We start from the raw sequence: 20,684 nt of genomic DNA on the forward strand, positions 1-20,684 counted from the left end.
CAGATGTTCATTTTGTAAAATGTCGACATCGCTTGATAAACACAGCCTTAATGTCGAAACGAAAGATATGCACGTCGGTGAATTTCAATTTTAATTCCCCTGGAGTACAGTAGGATCTGATTCTGTTAAACTAAATATGATACATGTACTTTTAAGTTTACCTACCAGTGATAGTTTTAGACAATTGGTTACTAACACTGAAAATTTCAGTCCCCACAGGAGGGAAATTTAATGTTTCGGAGCCCGATGTTCATAATTGTATTAATTTTATATAGGTGCATTACTGGAGAGCAGGTGAAACAAACAATATCATCTTCAGGGGAGGGTGTTTCGATGTTTCGGAACCTATTTTTTTTGATTGTTTTTTCCCAAACCATAATTTTTACAATGGAAGCTGTCCAACACTAGTAGGTTCCATGAAAACTTCAGCCCACAGAGTAAGAGCCTCCATTGTTTCCGGATACTATGTTTTTTAATGTTTTTTTTAAACATATATGTAATTAATAATGCTAAAAGTCGACACCACTTGATAAACACATCACTAATGTCGACACGAAAGATATATATGTCGGTGTATTTTATTTTTAATTCCCTTGGTGAACAGTATGGTTTGATTCTGTTAAACTACATAGGGTACATGTACTTACGGCTTCACTTAACAGTGATAGTGCTAGACTTCTGGTTACAAACCCTAACAAATTCAGTACCAAGAGAACTGACATTCATTCTTTTCGAAGCCCGATCTTCATAATTGTATTTATGTTAAACAGATGTATTACAGGAAAGCTTATATTGTTTTAAGAAAAAGTTGTATCAACACAATATGTTGACAGTGTCATACCACTTCCGGATGAACTTAACAATATCTTTTCCGAGGTATGGTGTTTTGATGTTTCAAAACCCGATGGTTCTATTGTTTTTTCCTAACTATAATTTTTACAATGGTTGCTGTCCACCACTGGTAGTTGCCATAAAAACCCAAGCACACGAGATAAGAGCCTCCGATCTTTTCGAGTCAAATGTTCTTTTACCTTGTTTAGACATAAATAAATACAACATTGTAAAATGTTGATGCCACTTGATAAACACAGCACTAATCGGGACACGAAATATATATACACATCGGTTTATTTCATTTTTAATTCCCTTGGTGTACAGTAGAGTTTGATTCTGTTAAACTAGATAGGCTACATGTACTTTCAGTTACTTTAACAGTGATACGCAGCACTGTTAAGGCTTACTTTGAAAATATCAGTGGATTTAAATGCTCAAAAAATGATGCATCTATCAATACAAAATATTTATGTAAAGTTATTCTTTCATGATATAAATGTGATATAAAATGAAACAGTATAGTAAATGCAACTGTGTATTACATTTAGAGAACTTCAGCCCATAGTGAAAGAGTCTCCGATGTTTTCGAGTCAGATGTTCATTTTGTAAAATGTCGACATCGCTTGATAAACACAGCCTTAATGTCGAAACGAAAGATATGTACATCGGTGAATTTCAATTTTTATTCCTTTGGAGAACAGTAGGATCTGATTCTGTTAAACTAAAAATGATACATGTACTTTTAAGTTGACCTACCAGTGATAGTTTTAGACAATTGGTTACTAACACTGAAAATTTCAGTCCCCACAGAAGGGAAATTTAATGTTTCGGAGCCCGATGTTCATAATTGTATTTATTTAATATAGATGTATTACAGGGAGCCAATATCTTTTTAAAAAGAAGTTGTATTAACACAATATGTTGACCCTGTCATAATACTTGCGGGTGAAACAAACAATATCATCTTCAGGGGAGGGCGTTTCGATGTTTCGGAACCTAATTTTGTTATTGTTTTTTCCCAAACCATAATTTTTACAATGGTAGCTGTCCAACACTATTATGTTCCATGAAAACTTCAGACCACAGAGTAAGAGCCTCCTTTGTTTCCGGGTTATACGTTCTTTAACTTTTTTTTAAACATATATAAAATGAACAATGTTAAAAGTCGACACCACTTGATAAACACATCACTAATGTCGACACGAAAGATATATATGTCGGTGTATTTTATTTTTTTTAATTCCCTTGGTGTAAAGTATGGTTTGATTCTGTTAAACTACATAGGGTACATGTACTTACGGCTTCACTTAACAGTGATAGTGCTAGACTTCTGGTTACAAACCCTAACAAATTCAGTACCAAGAGAACGGACATTCATTCTTTTCGAAGCCCGATCTTCTTAATTGTATTTATGTTAAATGGATGTATTACAGGAAAGCTTACATTTTTTTAAAAAAGAAGTTGTATCAACACAATATGTTGACAGTGTCATACCACTTCCGGATGAACCTAACACTATCTTTTCTGAGGTATGGTGTTTTGATGTTTCAAAACCCGATGGTTTTATTGTTTTTTCCTAACTATAATTTTTACAATGGTAGCTGTCCACCACTGGTAGTTTCCATAAAAACCCAAGCACACGAGATAAGAGCCTCCAATGTTTTAGAGTCAAATATTCTTTTACCTTATTTTAACATATATAAACACAACATTGTAAAATGTTGATGCCACTTGATAAACACAGTACTAATGTCGACACGAAATTTATATACACATCGGTTTATTTCATTTTTAATTCCCTTGGTGTACAGTAGATTTTGATTCTGTTAAACTAGATAGGCTACATGTACTTTCAGTTACCTTAACAGGGATACGCAGCACTGTTAAGGCTTACTACGAAAATATCAGCGGATTTAAACGTTTATTCGCCGATGCATCTATCAATACAAAATATTTATGTAAAGTTATTCTTTCATGACAAAAATGTGATATAAAATAAAACAGTATAGTAAATGCAACTGTGTATTACACTTAGAGAACTTCAGCATATAGTGAAAGAGTCTCCGATGTTTTCGAGTCAGATGTTCATTTTGTAAAATGTCGACACCGCTTGATAAACACAGCACTATTGTCGATACGAAAGATATGTACGTCGGTGAATTTCAATTTTAATTCCTTTGGAGTACAGTAGGATCTGATTCTGTTAAACTAAATATGATACATGTACTTTTAAGTTTACCTACCAGTGATAGTTTTAGACAATTGGTTACTAACACTGAAAATTTCAGTCCCCACAGGAGGGAAATTTAATGTTTCGGAGCCCGATGTTCATAATCGTATTTATTTTATATAGATGCATTACAGGACGGCAGGTGAAACAAACAATATCATCTTCAGGGGAGGGTGTTTCGATGTTTCGGAACCTAATTTTTTTATTGTTTTTTCCCAAACCATAATTTTTACAATGGAAGCTGTCCAACACTAGTAGGTTCCATGAAAACTTCAGCCCACAGAGTAAGAGCCTCCATTGTTTCCGGGTTATACGTTCTTTAACTTTTTTTAAACATATATAAAATTAACAATGTTAAAAGTCGACACCACTTGATAAACACATCACTAATGTCGATACGAAAAATATATATGTCGGGGTATTTTATTTTTTTAATTCCCTTGGTGTAAAGTATGGTTTGATTCTGTTAAACTACATAGGGTACATGTACTTACAGCTTAACGTAACAGTGATAGTGCTAGACTTCTGGTTACAAACACTAAAAAATCAGTACCAAGAGAACGGACATTAATTCTTTTCGAAGCCCGATCTTCTTAATTGTATTTATGTTAAATGAATGTATTACAGGAAAGCTTACATTTTTTTTAAAAAGAAGTTGTATCAACACAATATGTTGACAGTGTCATACCACTTCCGGATGAACCTAACACTATCTTTTCTGAGGTATGGTGTTTTGATGTTTCAAAACCCGATGGTTTTATTGTTTTTTCCTAACTATAATTTTTACAATGGTAGCTGTCCACCACTGGTAGTTTCCATAAAAACCCAAGCACACGAGATAAGAGCCTCCAATGTTTTAGAGTCAAATATTCTTTTATCTTATTTTAACATATATAAACACAACATTGTAAAATGTTGATGCCACTTGATAAACACAGTACTAATGTCGACACGAAATTTATATACACATCGGTTTATTTCATTTTTAATTCCCTTGGTGTACAGTAGATTTTGATTCTGTTAAACTAGATAGGCTACATGTACTTTCAGTTACCTTAACAGGGATACGCAGCACTGTTAAGGCTTACTACGAAAATATCAGCGGATTTAAACGTTTATTCGCCGATGCATCTATCAATACAAAATATTTATGTAAAGTTATTCTTTCATGACAAAAATGTGATATAAAATAAAACAGTATAGTAAATGCAACTGTGTATTACACTTAGAGAACTTCAGCATATAGTGAAAGAGTCTCCGATGTTTTCGAGTCAGATGTTCATTTTGTAAAATGTCGACACCGCTTGATAAACACAGCACTATTGTCGATACGAAAGATATGTACGTCGGTGAATTTCAATTTTAATTCCTTTGGAGTACAGTAGGATCTGATTCTGTTAAACTAAATATGATACATGTACTTTTAAGTTTACCTACCAGTGATAGTTTTAGACAATTGGTTACTAACACTGAAAATTTCAGTCCCCACAGGAGGGAAATTTAATGTTTCGGAGCCCGATGTTCATAATCGTATTTATTTTATATAGATGCATTACAGGACGGCAGGTGAAACAAACAATATCATCTTCAGGGGAGGGTGTTTCGATGTTTCGGAACCTAATTTTTTTATTGTTTTTTCCCAAACCATAATTTTTACAATGGAAGCTGTCCAACACTAGTAGGTTCCATGAAAACTTCAGCCCACAGAGTAAGAGCCTCCATTGTTTCCGGGTTATACGTTCTTTAACTTTTTTTAAACATATATAAAATTAACAATGTTAAAAGTCGACACCACTTGATAAACACATCACTAATGTAAATACGAAAAATATATATGTCGGGGTATTTTATTTTTTTAATTCCCTTGGTGTAAAGTATGGTTTGATTCTGTTAAACTACATAGGGTACATGTACTTACAGCTTAACGTAACAGTGATAGTGCTAGACTTCTGGTTACAAACACTAAAAAATCAGTACCAAGAGAACGGACATTAATTCTTTTCGAAGCCCGATCTTCTTAATTGTATTTATGTTAAATGAATGTATTACAGGAAAGCTTACATTTTTTTTAAAAAGAAGTTGTATCAACACAATATGTTGACAGTGTCATACCACTTCCGGATGAACCTAACACTATCTTTTCTGAGGTATGGTGTTTTGATGTTTCAAAACCCGATGGTTTTATTGTTTTTTCCTAACTATAATTTTTACAATGGTAGCTGTCCACCACTGGTAGTTTCCATAAAAACCCAAGCACACGAGATAAGAGCCTCCAATGTTTTAGAGTCAAATATTCTTTTACCTTATTTTAACATATATAAACACAACATTGTAAAATGTTGATGCCACTTGATAAACACAGTACTAATGTCGACACGAAATATATATACACCTCGGTTTATTTCATTTTTAATTCCCTTGGTGTACAGTAGATTTTGATTCTGTTAAACTAGATAGGCTACATGTACTTTCAGTTACCTTAACAGGGATACGCAGCACTGTTAAGGCTTACTACGAAAATATCAGCGGATTTAAACGTTTATTCGCCGATGCATCTATCAATACAAAATATTTATGTAAAGTTATTCTTTCATGACATAAATGTGATATAAAATAAAACAGTATAGTAAATGCAACTGTGTATTACACTTAGAGACCTTCAGCACATAGTGAAAGAGTCTCTGATGTTTTCGAGTCAGATGTTCATTTTGTAAAATGTCAACACCGCTTGATAAACACAGCACTAATGTCGATACGAAAGATATGTACGTCGGTGAATTTCAATTTTAATTCCTTTGGAGTACAGTAGGATCTGATTCTGTTAAACTAAATATGATACATGTACTTTTAAGTTTACTTACCAGTGATAGTTTTAGACAATTGGTTACTAACACTGAAAATTTCAGTCCCCACAGGAGGGAAATTTAATGTTTCGGAGCCCGATGTTCATAATCGTATTTATTTTATATAGATGCATTACAGGACGGCAGGTGAAACAAACAATATCATATTCATGGGAGTGTGTTTCGATGTTTCGGAACCTAATTTTTTTATTGTTTTTTCCCAAACCAGAATTTTTACAATGGAAGCTGTCCAACACTAGTAGGTTCCATGAAAACTTCAGCCCACAGAGTAAGAGCCTCCATTGTTTCCGGATACTATGTTTTTTAACGTTTTTTTAAAACATATATAAAATTAACAATGCTAAAAGTCGACACCACTTGATAAACACATCACTAATGTCGACACGAAAGATATATATGTCGGTGTATTTTATTTTTAATTCCCTTGGTGAACAGTATGGTTTGATTCTGTTAAACTACATAGGGTACATGTACTTACGGCTTCACTTAACAGTGATAGTGCTAGACTTCTGGTTACAAACCCTAACAAATTCAGTACCAAGAGAACGGACATTAATTCTTTTCGAAGCCCGATCTTCTTAATTGTATTTATGTTAAATGGATGTATTACAGTAAAGCTTACATTTTTTTAAAAAAGAGGTTGCATCAACACAATATGTTGACAGTGTCATACCAGTTCCGGATGAACCTAACACTATCTTTTCTGAGGTATGGTGTTTTGATGTTTCAAAACCCGATGGTTTTATTGTTTTTTCCTAACTATAATTTTTACAATGGTAGCTGTCCACCACTGGTAGTTGCCATAAAAACCCAAGCACACGAGATAAGAGCCTCCAATGTTTTAGAGTCAAATATTCTTTTACCTTATTTTAACATATATAAACACAACATTGTAAAATGTCGATGCCACTTGATAAACACAGTACTAATGTCGACACGAAATATATATACACATCGGTTTATTTCATTTTTAATTACCTTGGTGTACAGTAGATTTTGATTCTGTTAAACTAGATAGGCTACATGTACTTTCAGTTACCTTAACAGGGATACGCAGCACTGTTAAGGCTTACTACGAAAATATCAGCGGATTTAAACGTTTATTCGCCGATGCATCTATCAATACAAAATATTTATGTAAAGTTATTCTTTCATGGCATAAATGTGATATAAAATAAAACAGTATAGTAAATGCAACTGTGTATTACACTTAGAGAACTTCAGCACATAGTGAAAGAGTCTCCGATGTTTTCGAGTCAGATGTTCATTTTGTAAAATGTCAACACCGCTTGATAAACGCAGCACTAATGTCGATACGAAAGATATGTACGTCGGTGAATTTGAATTTTAATTCCTTTGGAGTACAGTAGGATCTGATTCTGTTAAACTAAATATGATACATGTACTTTTAAGTTTACCTACCAGTGATAGTTTTAGACAATTGGTTACTAACACTGAAAATTTCAGTCCCCACAGGAGGGAAATTTAATGTTTCGGAGCCCGATGTTCATAATCGTATTTATTTTATATAGATGCATTACAGGACGGCAGGTGAAACAAACAATATCATCTTCATGGGAGGGTGTTTCGATGTTTCGGAACCTAATTTTGTTATTGTTTTTTCCCAAACCATAATTTTTACAATGGAAGCTGTCCAACACTAGTAGGTTCCATGAAAACTTCAGCCCACAGAGTAAGAGCCTCCATTGTTTCCGGATACTATGTTTTTTAACGTTTTTTTAAACATATATAAAATTAACAATGCTAAAAGTCGACACCACTTGATAAACACATCACTAATGTCGACACGAAAGATATATATGTCGGTGTATTTTATTTTTAATTCCCTTGGTGTACAGTATGGTTTGATTCTGTTAAACTACATTGGGTACATGTACTTACGGCTTCACTTAACAGTGATAGTGCTAGACTTCTGGTTACAAACCCTAACAAATTCAGTACCAAGAGAACTGACATTCATTCTTTTCGAAGCCCGATCTTCATAATTGTATTTATGTTAAACAGATGTATTACAGTAAAGCTTATATTTTTTTAAGAAAAAGTTGTATCAACACAATATGTTGACAGTGTCATACCACTTCCGGATGAACCTAACAATATCTTTTCCGAGGTATGGTGTTTTGATGTTTCAAAACCCGATGGTTCTATTGTTTTTTCCTAACTATAATTTTTACAATGGTAGCTGTCCACCACTGGTAGTTGCCATAAAAACCCAAGCACACGAGATAAGAGCCTCCGATCTTTTCGAGTCAAATGTTCTTTTACCTTGTTTAAACATAAATAAATACAACATTGTAAAATGTTGATGCCACTTGATAAACACAGCACTAATTGGGACACGAAATATATATACACATCGGTTTGTTTCATTTTTAATTCCCTTGGTGTACAGTAGAGTTTGATTCTGTTAAACTAGATAGGCTACATGTACTTTCAGTTACCTTAACAGTGATACGCAGCACTGTTAAGGCTTACTTTGAAAATATCAGTGGATTTAAATGCTCATAAACCGATGCATCTATTAATACAAAATATTTATGTAAAGTTATTCTTTCATGATATAAATGTGATATAAAATGAAACAGTATAGTAAATGCAACTGTGTATTACATTTAGAGAACTTCAGCCCATAGTGAAAGAGTCTCCGATGTTTTCGAGTCAGATGTTCATTTTGTAAAATGTCGACATCGCTTGATAAACACAGCCTTAATGTCGAAACGGAAGATATGTACATCGGTGAATTTGAATTTTAATTCCTTTGGAGTACAGTAGAATCTGATTCTGTTAAACTAAAAATGATACATGTACTTTTAAGTTTACCTACCAGTGATAGTTTTAGACAATTGGTTACTTACACTTAAAATTTCAGTCCCCACAGAAGGGAAATTTAATGTTTCGGAGCCCGATGTTCATAATCGTATTTATTTAATATAGATGTATTACAGGGAGCCAATATCTTTTTAAAAAGAAGTTGTATTAACACAATATGTTGACACTGTCTTAATACTTGCGGGTGAAACAAACAATATCATCTTCAGGGGAGGGTGTTTCGATGTTTCGGAACCTAATTTTGTTATTGTTTTTTCCCAAACCAGAATTTTTACAATGATAGCTGTCCAACACTAGTAGGTTCCATGAAAACTTCAGCCCACAGAGTAAGAGCCTCCTTTGTTTCCGGGTTATACGTTCTTTAACTTTTTTTTAAACATATATAAAATTAACAATGTTAAAAGTCGACACCACTTGATAAACACATCACTAATGTCGATACGAAAGATATATATTTCGGTGTATTTTATTTTTTTAATTCCCTTGGTGTAAAGTATGGTTTGATTCTGTTAAACTACATAGGGTACATGTACTTACAGCTTCACTTAACAGTGATAGTGCTAGACTTCTGGTTACAAACACTAAAAATTCAGTACCAAGAGAACGGACATTAATTCTTTTCGAAGCCCGATCTTCTTAATTGTATTTATGTTAAATGGATGTATTACAGTAAAGCTTACATTTTTTTAAAAAAGAAGTTGTATCAACACAATATGTTGACAGTGTCATACCACTTCCGGATGAACCTAACACTATCTTTTCTGAGGTATGGTGTTTTGATGTTTCAAAACCCGATGGTTTTATTGTTTTTTCCTAACTATAATTTTTACAATGGTAGCTGTCCACCACTGGTAGTTTCCATAAAAACCCAAGCACACGAGATAAGAGCCTCCAATGTTTTAGAGTCAAATATTCTTTTACCTTATTTTAACATATATAAACACAACATTGTAAAATGTTGATGCCACTTGATAAACACAGTACTAATGTCGACACGAAATATATATACACCTCGGTTTGTTTCATTTTTAATTCCCTTGGTGTACAGTAGAGTTTGATTCTGTTAAACTAGATAGGCTACATGTACTTTCAGTTACCTTAACAGGGATACGCAGCACTGTTAAGGCTTACTACGAAAATATCAGCGGATTTAAACGTTTATTCGCCGATGCATCTATCAATACAAAATATTTATGTAAAGTTATTCTTTCATGACATAAATGTGATATAAAATGAAACAGTATAGTAAATGCAACTGTGTATTACACTTAGAGAACTTCAGCACATAGTGAAAGAGTCTCCGATGTTTTCGAGTCAGATGTTCATTTTGTAAAATGTCAACACCGCTTGATAAACACAGCACTAATGTCGATACGAAAGATATGTACGTCGGTGAATTTGAATTTTAATTCCTTTGGAGTACAGTAGGATCTGATTCTGTTAAACTTAATATGATACATGTACTTTTAAGTTTACCTACCAGTGATAGTTTTAGACAATTGGTTACTAACACTGAAAATTTCAGTCCCCACAGGAGGGAAATTTAATGTTTCGGAGCCCGATGTTCATAATCGTATTTATTTTATATAGATGCATTACAGGACGGCAGGTGAAACTAACAATATCATCTTCATGGGAGGGTGTTTCGATGTTTCGGAACCTAATATTTTTATTGTTTTTTCCCAAACCATAATTTTTACAATGGAAGCTGTCCAACACTAGTAGGTTCCATGAAAACTTCAGCCCACAGAGTAAGAGCCTCCATTGTTTCCGGTTACTATGTTTTTTAACGTTTTTTTTTAAACATATATAAAATTAACAATGCTAAAAGTCGACACCACTTGATAAACACATCACTAATGTCGATACGAAAAATATATATGTCGGTGTATTTTTTTTTTAATTCCCTTGGTGTACAGTATGGTTTGATTCTGTTAAACTACATTGGGTACATATACTTACGGCTTCACTTAACAGTGATAGTGCTAGACTTCTGGTTACAAACCCTAACAAATTCAGTACCAAGAGAACTGACATTCATTCTTTTCGAAGCCCGATCTTCATAATTGTATTTATGTTAAACAGATGTATTACAGTAAAGCTTATATTTTTTGAAGAAAAAGTTGTATCAACACAATATGTTGACAGTATCATACCACTTCCGGATGAACCTAACAATATCTTTTCCGAGGTATGGTGTTTTGATGTTTCAAAACCCGATGGTTCTATTGTTTTTTCCTAACTATAATTTTTACAATGGTAGCTGTCCACCACTGGTAGTTGCCATAAAAACCCAAGCACACGAGATAAGAGCCTCCAATCTTTTCGAGTCAAATGTTCTTTTACCTTGTTTAAACATAAATAAATACAACATTGTAAAATGTTGATGCCACTTGATAAACACAGCACTAATTGGGACACGAAATATATATACACATCGGTTTGTTTCATTTTTAATTCCCTTGGTGTACAGTAGAGTTTGATTCTGTTAAACTAGATAGGCTACATGTACTTTCAGTTACCTTAACAGTGATACGCAGCACTGTTAAGGCTTACTACGAAAATATCAGTGGATTTAAATGCTCATAAACCGATGCATCTATTAATACAAAATATTTATGTAAAGTTATTCTCTCATGATATAAATGTGATATAAAATGAAACAGTATAGTAAATGCAACTGTGTATTACATTTAGAGAACTTCAGCCCATAGTGAAAGAGTCTCCGATGTTTTCGAGTCAGATGTTCATTTTGTAAAATGTCGACATCGCTTGATAAACACAGCCTTAATGTCGAAACGAAAGATATGTACATCGGTGAATTTGAATTTTAATTCCTTTGGAGTAGAGTAGAATCTGATTCTGTTAAACTAAAAATGATACATGTACTTTTAAGTTTACCTACCAGTGATAGTTTTAGACAATTGGTTACTAACACTGAAAATTTCAGTCCCCACAGGAGGGAAATTTAATGTTTCGGAGCCCGATGTTCATAATCGTATTTATTTTATATAGATGCATTACAGGACGGCAGGTGAAACTAACAATATCATCTTCATGGGAGGGTGTTTCGATGTTTCGGAACCTAATATTTTTATTGTTTTTTCCCAAACCATAATTTTTACAATGGAAGCTGTCCAACACTAGTAGGTTCCATGAAAACTTCAGCCCACAGAGTAAGAGCCTCCATTGTTTCCGGATACTATGTTTTTTAACATTTTTTTAAACATATATAAAATTAACAATGCTAAAAGTCGACACCACTTGATAAACACATCACTAATGTCGACACGAAAGATATATATGTCGGTGTATTTTATTTTTCATTCCCTTGGTGTACAGTATGGTTTGATTCTGTTAAACTACATAGGGTACATGTACTTACGGCTTCACTTAACAGTGATAGTGCTAGACTTCTGGTTACAAACCCTAAAAAATTATGTACCAAGAGAACGGACATTCATTCTTTTCGAAGCCCGATCTTCATAATTGTAGTAAATTTAATGTTTTTGAGCCCGATGTTCATAATTGTATTTTTTTTATATAGATGCATTACAGGAGGGCGGGTGAAACTAACAATATCATCTTCAGGGGAGGGCGTTTCGATGTTTCGGAACCTAATTTTTTTTATTTTTTTCCCAAACCGTAAGTTTTACAATGGTAGCTGTCCAAAACTAATAGGTGCCATAAAAACTTCATCGCACGGAGTAAGAGTCTCCGTTGTTTTCGAGTACATTGTTCTTTAACCCTTTTATAACAGACATAAAAATAACAGTGTAAAAGGTCGACACCACTTGATAAACACAGCACTAATATCGACACGAAAGATATATACGTCGGTGAATTTAATTTTTTATTGCCTCGGTGTACTTAAAGGTCTCATTCTGTTAAACTAGATAGGGAATATTTACTTCCAGGTTAACTTAATAGTAAAAGTGGTAGGTTATATGTTAATAACATTAAAAACTTCACTCCCCATAGAACGGACATTCAATGTTTTCGAGCCAGATGTTTATAATTCAATATAGGTTAAATAGATGTATTACAGGAGGGCCTATATCTGGGTGTTTAGATGTTTTGATGCCTGACGTTTTAATTGGTTTTTTCCCTAACTATAATTTTTACAATGGTAGCTGTCCACCACTAGTAGGTGTGATGAGAACATCTGCCCACGAGGTAAGAGGCTTTCTTGTTTCGGAGTACAATGGTTTCTTACCTTTTAATAACATATATAAAAATAACAATGTAAAAGGTTGACATCTCTTGATAAACACAGCACTAATGTCGACAAGAAAGGTAAATACGATGGAGTATTTCATTTTTAATTTCCTTGGTGTACAGTAGGGTCTGATTCTGTTAAACTTAATATGGCACATGTACTTTTAAATTAACTTAACAGTGATAGTGTAAGATCATAGGTTACGAACACTGAAAATTTCAGTCCAACAGACTGGACATTCAATGTTTTTCGAGCCCGATGTTCATAATAGTATTTATGTTAGATAAATGTATTACAGGAGGGCCTATATCTTTTAGAAAAGAAGTTGTATCAACACAATATGTTGACAGTGCCAGACCACTTGCGGGTGAAACTAACAATTTCATCTCATGGGTATGTTGTATCGATGTTTTGGAGCCTGATGTTTTACCGTCTTTTTCTTAACTATAATTTTTACAATGGTAGCTGTCCACAACGCGTAAATTAAAACTTCAGCCAACGGAGTAAAAGTCTGCTTTGTTTTCGAGTACAATGCTCTCTGATCTTTTTTTAACATGTATAAATTTAACAAGGTAAAAGGTCGACACCGCTTGATAAACACAACATTAATGTCGACACAAAAGATATATACGTCGGTGGATTTCATTTTTAATTCCTTTGGTGCACAGTAGGGTCTGATTCTCTTAAAATAGATTGGGTACATGTACTTTCAGGTTAACCTTATAGTGATAGTGTTTGGCTATATGTTAATAACACTGAAAATTTCAGTCCCCATAGAAAGGACATTTAAAGTTTTCGAGCCAGATGTTTATAATTCAATATAGGTTAAATAGATTTATTACAGGAGTGCCTATATCTTTTAAAAAAGAAGTTGTATCAACACAATATGTTGACAGTATCAGACCACTTGCGGGTGAAACAAACAATGTCTCTTAGGTAGGGTGTTTCGATGATTTGAAGCCCGACGTTTTAATTGGTTTTTTCCCTAACTATAATTTTTACAATGGTAGCTGTCCACCACTAGTACGTGTAATGGAAATATCTCCCCACGAGGTAAGTGGCTTTCTTGTTTCGGAGTACAATGGTTTCTTACCTTTTTATAACATATATAAAAATAACAATGTAAAAGGTTGACACCTCTTGATAAACACAGCACTAATATCGACACGAAAGGTATATATGTCGGTTTATTCCATTTTTATTTCCCTTGGTGTACAGTATGGTCTGATTCTGTTAAACTTAATATGGTACATGTCCTTTTCGGTTATCTTAACAGTGATAATGTTAGACAATAGGTTACTAACACTAAACACTTCAGTCCCCACCGAACGGACATTCAATGTTTTCGAGCCCGATTTTCATAATTGTATTTATGTTATATTTGTGAATTACAGGAGGGTCTATGTCTTCTAAAAAAAGAATTGTATCAGCACAATATGTTGACAGTGTCAGACGACTTGCGGGTGAATCTAATAATTTCAGCTCCGGGGTAGGCTGTTTCAATGTTTTGGAGCCCGATGTTTTTATGGTTTTTTTCTAAAACCGTAAGTTTTACAATAGTAGCTGTCCACAACTAATAGGTGCCATAAAAACTTCAGCCTACGGAATAAAATAACACTTTAAAAGGTCGACACCGCTTGATAATTACAGCACTAATGTCGACACGAGAGATGTCGGTGTATTTCATTTTTAATTTCCCTGGTGTACACAAAGGTCTGATTCTGTTAAACTAGATAGGGTACATTTACTTTCAGGTTAGCTTAACAGTCATAATGTTAGACTATAGGTTATAAACACTTAAAATTTTGGTCTTCATAGAACGGAAATTCAGTGTTTCCGAGTCCGATTTTTTTAATTCGATTTAGATTAAATAGATGTAATAAAGGAGAGGTTATATCTTTTAAAAATGAAATTGCATCAACACAATATATTTACAGTGTCATAACCAACTGCAAGTGAACCTAATAATATCATCTCTAGGGGAGGGTGTTTTGATGTTTCGGAACCCAATGCTTTTATTGTTATTTACCCTAACTATAATTTCTACACTGGGACCTGTCCACCACTAGTAAGTGGCATGAAAACTTCAGCCCACAAGGTAAGATCCTTTGTTGTTTCCGAGTACAATGTTCTTTGACCTTTTTTAACATTATATAAAAATATCACTTTAAAAAGTCGACACCGCTTGATAAACAAAACACTAATGTCAACAAGAAAGGTAAATAAGATGGTGTTTTTCATTTTTAATTCCCTTGGTGTACAGTAGGGTCTGATTCTGTTAAACTTAATATGGCACATATACTTTTAGATTAACTTAACTGTGATAGTGTAAGACCAAAGGTTACTTACACTGGGAATTTCAGTCCCACAGACCAGGCATTCAATGTTTTTCGAGCCCGATGTTCATTATTGTTTTTTTTGCTAGAGGGCCTAAATCTTTTAAAAATAAGTTGTATCAACACAATATGTTGACGCGACCACTTGCAGGTGAACCTAATAATTTCATCTCCTAGGTAGGGTGTTTTGATGTTTTGGAGCCAGATACTTTTATTGTTTTTTTTCCCCAAACAATAAGTCTTACAATGGTAGCTGTTCACAACTAATAGGTGCCATTAAAACTTCAGCCCACGGAGTAAGAGCCTCCGTTCTTTTCGAGTACATTGTTCTTTAACCCTTTTTTAACATATATAAAAATAACATTATAAAAGGTCGACACCGCTTGATAAACACAGCACTAATATCGACACGAGAGATGTATACGTCGGTGTATTTCATTTTTAATTCCCTCGGTGTACAGAAAAGTCTGATTCTGTCGACACTGCTTGATAAACACAGCACTAATGTCGACATGAAAGATATATATGTCGGTGTATTCATTTTTAATTCCCTTGGTGTACAGTATGGTCTGATTCTGTTAAACAAGATACGGAGGGTACATGTACTTTTTGGTGAACTTTACAGTGGAAGTGCTATATATCTAAATGCTCAGTAACACTGAACATTTCAGTCCCCATAGAACGGAAATTCAATGTTTTCGAACCCAATATCTATAATTCTCTTTGTGTTAAATGAAAAAAAATGACAAAAACAAACTCAACCGTCTCAAAAATCCATAAAACAAAATACAAATTTATAGGAGAACAACACGGAACTCCAAAAAGAATCAGATGCCTAGCAGGAGTGAGCATCCTCTGCTGACCGGTCGTACCCGCCGTGTCCTCCTTGAGATAATTTGGCATGTCATAATCGATGTAAATGTCAAAATCGGGAAAATGTCACGATAGGAAATAAAACGAAACGTTGATTTTTTGGTTTGTTTGGGATGGTCAAAATACAAACCTTGAGCCATTACATTGAAGGTAGCATCAGGTGCTTAGGAGGAGTTAGCATTCTCTGCTGACCGGTCACACCCGCCGTGTGGTCTTTGTCGTAATCTGGATAAAACGGAAAAGTCCGTAGACAATTGGGTGTTAATTACGGTCTAACAATTTGTATGAAAAACTTCAGTAGGAATGCAATCCAGTGGAAGATTTTATTTGCCCACAAGATCTTTGTATCGACCAAAGAACTTATGAAAAGATGACTTCAAACGAGACTGTTGATTGTCCTGTTTTATCAACTTGTTTGTCAGTAGCTTGCCTCGCCTTAGAAACTGTTCATACGTATGCCCTTGTATATCGAATTAACTGAGAGACAAAAACACCATATTCAGTTTATGAAGGTATATTGCTACATAAGTAAGGAAGGTTGACTATAAAAAAAATTGAAGTCAACGCGTTTATCATAAAGTTTTGTTGTTAGGTTACCATCAATGTCCATTTCCAGTAAAATATCCAAATATGAAATAGATGACGCAGACGCTGTGGTATCTTTTATTTCAAGTTCACTGAGATATATTGAGTCGACGTCAGTAAGGGAATAACAATTGTTAATTGATAATACGTCGTAGATATACCTGAATGTTGAGTTGAAGGCCACAACGAGTGATTTATTTTTTCACGTACAAGTTTTTTTTAATAAATTCTGTTTCATAAGAATACAAAAAAAAGGTCTGGTAACAATGGGGCACATTGGTACCCATGGGAATTCCAATAGATTGTTTGAAGACCTGATTTCCAAAAACTACATACAAGATGTTGCCTATCAGAAACTCAAGCATCTTTTTAGTGTCAACTTCAGGGTACTTGTGTGTGCAATCAGAATGGTTTTTAACAAAATATTTTTTTAGATTTCCAATGACAGGTAAGCATTTTCATGACTTCCATTTTTATAAAAGAAACAACAATCTATAATATCAAAAAACCTAGATTTTAATTTCTCATGGGGAATGGTTGTATAAAGTGTTGAAAAGTCGTACGTTTCAATGCTATTGATTTTGGTAAGAATTGTGTTAAATAGATGTATTACAGAAGGACCTATATCTCTTTTAAAAAAATGTATCAACGCAATATTTGGACCGTGTAAGACCACTTGCAGGTGACCCTACCAATTTCAGCTCCAGGGTAGGGTGTTTCGATGTTTCGGAGCCTGGTGTTTTATTGTCTTTTCCCCTAACCATAAATTTTACAATGACAGCTGTCCACCACTAGAAGGTGCCATGAAAACTTCAGCCCACGGGGTAAGAGCCTGCGATGTTTTTTTCTTTATTTTTTTTTGAGTCAAATGTTCATTTACTCTTTTTTATACATACATGAAAACAACACTGTAAAAGTCGAAAACGCTTAATAAACACAGCACTAATGTCGACTCGAAATACGTCGGTTTATTTCATTTGAATTCCCTTGGTGTACAATAGGGTCTGATTCTGTTAACAGTGATAGTGCAAGCTTTTTGGTTGGTAACACTGAAAATTTCAGAACCCATAGGACGGACATTCAATGTTTCAAAGCCCGATGTGTATAATTCTAATTTTGTTAAATATATATATCACAGGAGGGTCTATTTCTGTTAAAGGAAGTTGTATTATCACAATATGTTGACAGTGTCAGACCACTTGCAATTTCAGCTCCGGGGTAGAGAAGTTTCGATGTTTCAGTGTCCGATGTTTTTAATTATCTTTTAGTATTATTTATCAATTGAAAAATTACAGTAAGGACTGGATTTTTTAAACGAGAGATTGTATCATTATGTAATTTTAATGTGGTAATGTTAACAACCAGTAGACGACCCTGATTATTGCAGGCCTCATGGTAGGGGGTTCCATGATTCCTGTTCTGATGTTTTAAAATTCCATCATCGTATGTAGATAGGTTACAAAAGGGGCTGGATCTTTTGAACAATACATGTAATCCTAACAATAATTTTTACAATGGTAGCTTACCACTACTGGTAGGTAGTATGAGAACTTTAGCCCACGTGGTAAGGGCCTCCAGTGTTTTTTATTTACACTTTTTGACATACTGTAGAAGGTCGACACCGCTTGATAAACACAGCACTTATGTCGACACGAAAGAGTTGGTGTTTACATTTTCAGTTCACTTGGTGTACAGTAGGGTCTGACTCTTTTAAACTACATGGGGTACATATTCTTTTATCATAAGTTTACACTGATAGTGCTAGACTTTGTTAGTAACACTGAGAATTTCAATCTCCACAGAACAGACCTTCAATGTTTCCAATCCCGATATTAGTAACTCTTATTACTTTAATTATGTATATTGAAGGAGAGCCTATATATCTTTTAATGTAGAAGATGTACCAACACAATACTTTGACAGTGTCTCGATGTTTCTGAGCCCCATGTTTCATTTGCTATTTAATATTATAAATATATTGAGATATTATAGCAAGGACTGTAGATGTTATCTTCGCTGTAATTTTGATATGGTAGTGCTTAACAACTAGTAAATGACCCTGAATACTTAAGACCTCAGGGTACGGGATTTAAATGTTTCCGATTCCGATGTTTACAAATCCAATTATTTTTGTAGATAAATTACAAAAAGGCCTGGATCTTTTGATCTAGACTTGTAACCCTAACCATCAGGCCTGGATCTTTTGAACTAGACTTGTAACCCTAACCATCAGGCCTGGATTTTTTGAACTAGACTTGTAACCCTCAACATAAGTTTTACAATGAAAATTGACCACCACTAGTAGGTGCCATGCGAATTGCGTCCACAAAGTAAGGGCCTCCAATGCTTTCGGGTCTGATGCTTTTTACTCACTATTACATAATTATATAAAAACAACACTGTAAAAGGTCGACACCTCTTGATAAACATATCACTAATATCGACCTGAAAGATATACATGTATACGTCGGTCTTTGAATGTTCAATTTACTTAGTGTACAATAAGGTCTGGATCTTTTGACATACAGAGGGCATGTGTTTTTTTATCATAACTTTACACTCATAGTGCTAGACTCAAGGTCAAAAATATTTTGTTTTATCCAGAACATATACTTATCATTCAGTGCTCGTTTTGTAAAAGTCTATCTCAAAGTTCTTGAAAAGATTTTTTGTGACCCTTTCTTTTGATCTTATTTTCCAATATATCTGCCCTTGTTTATGGAACAGACTCTTTTGGGGGGGGGATATATAAAAGCCCATTGGAAGCTTTGTGCTATATTTTATCAATATTTTGAAATATGGCCCACTTTTCAAAAAGTATTGCAACTGAATCAATGTCAGAAGTTGGATGATGACAGAATGTCTCATATTAAATAGAATATTTGGCTACGGCACATTTTCCAAAATATGAAAGTAGAAATCTATAGAATAAATGCATATTAAACATTTAAATATATATGTATGTATAAAACAACTCGAAATTTCATCAAAAATTATTTTCATTTTATTTGCACCTTTCCAAACTAACTTTCTTAAACATGTCAAAACACTTGTGAACACATACATGTATAAATTCAATTTAAAAAGCACTTATTTGTAAATCTACCAAATATAAGTAAATAATCTGTAACACAAAAGCTATCTGAAAAATAAAAAAAATAATAAAAAGATAAAGTATTTAAATTATAAATGACTATTTGCAGAAGCTGTTTAAAGCATCTGAGCAAGGTCCATGAATACTATGCAGGTATGTTTAGGTTTCCCAAATGAGTTCACAACGATGTGTAGAAAATAATTTGTTATTCAAATATGTCATTATTAACTTCGACGTAACAATCTACATTCTTTACAATATTTCTAAGACAGTGAATCGTAATAAGTAACTATTCATGAACATAAATAAATCCGGTTGTTCTCTGTTATCAATAAGCGATTCTAAATTTCAATACAAGTGATACTAAATTTCATATTATCAATATTAAGTATCAAATAATCAGCTTTATATTTGGTAAGTGACTATTTCTAAAATAGTGAGTTGGAGGCTCCACCTGCTACGTGTACACTAATGAATGGAGGTATTTAATGCATCTACAAATCATGCGATATTAGGATAATTTGCATGAACTTGGGAGAGAACATAAGTATCAGTATGACTCATGCAGGGGGAAGTCTGGCCCAATTTTGTGTAATTCGAGCTTTAAAAGTACCTTATTTGAAGGATAGGCCACAATGTTTGGACGAGTAATCACCTATATCATATTACCGGTGTATGAAAATCATGAACGATCTTAAATAAAGTCTTACTGCTTTTAAATAGAAATACTGAGTTTAGTTTTATTAGACAGTTTTGTATATCATATGAAACAAAGTTGTATAATAATCATAAGTAAAGG

This window comes from Magallana gigas, chromosome 1, assembly GCF_963853765.1.
Source record: "Magallana gigas chromosome 1, xbMagGiga1.1, whole genome shotgun sequence".
In the NCBI taxonomy this organism is placed as follows: domain Eukaryota; kingdom Metazoa; phylum Mollusca; class Bivalvia; order Ostreida; family Ostreidae; genus Magallana; species Magallana gigas.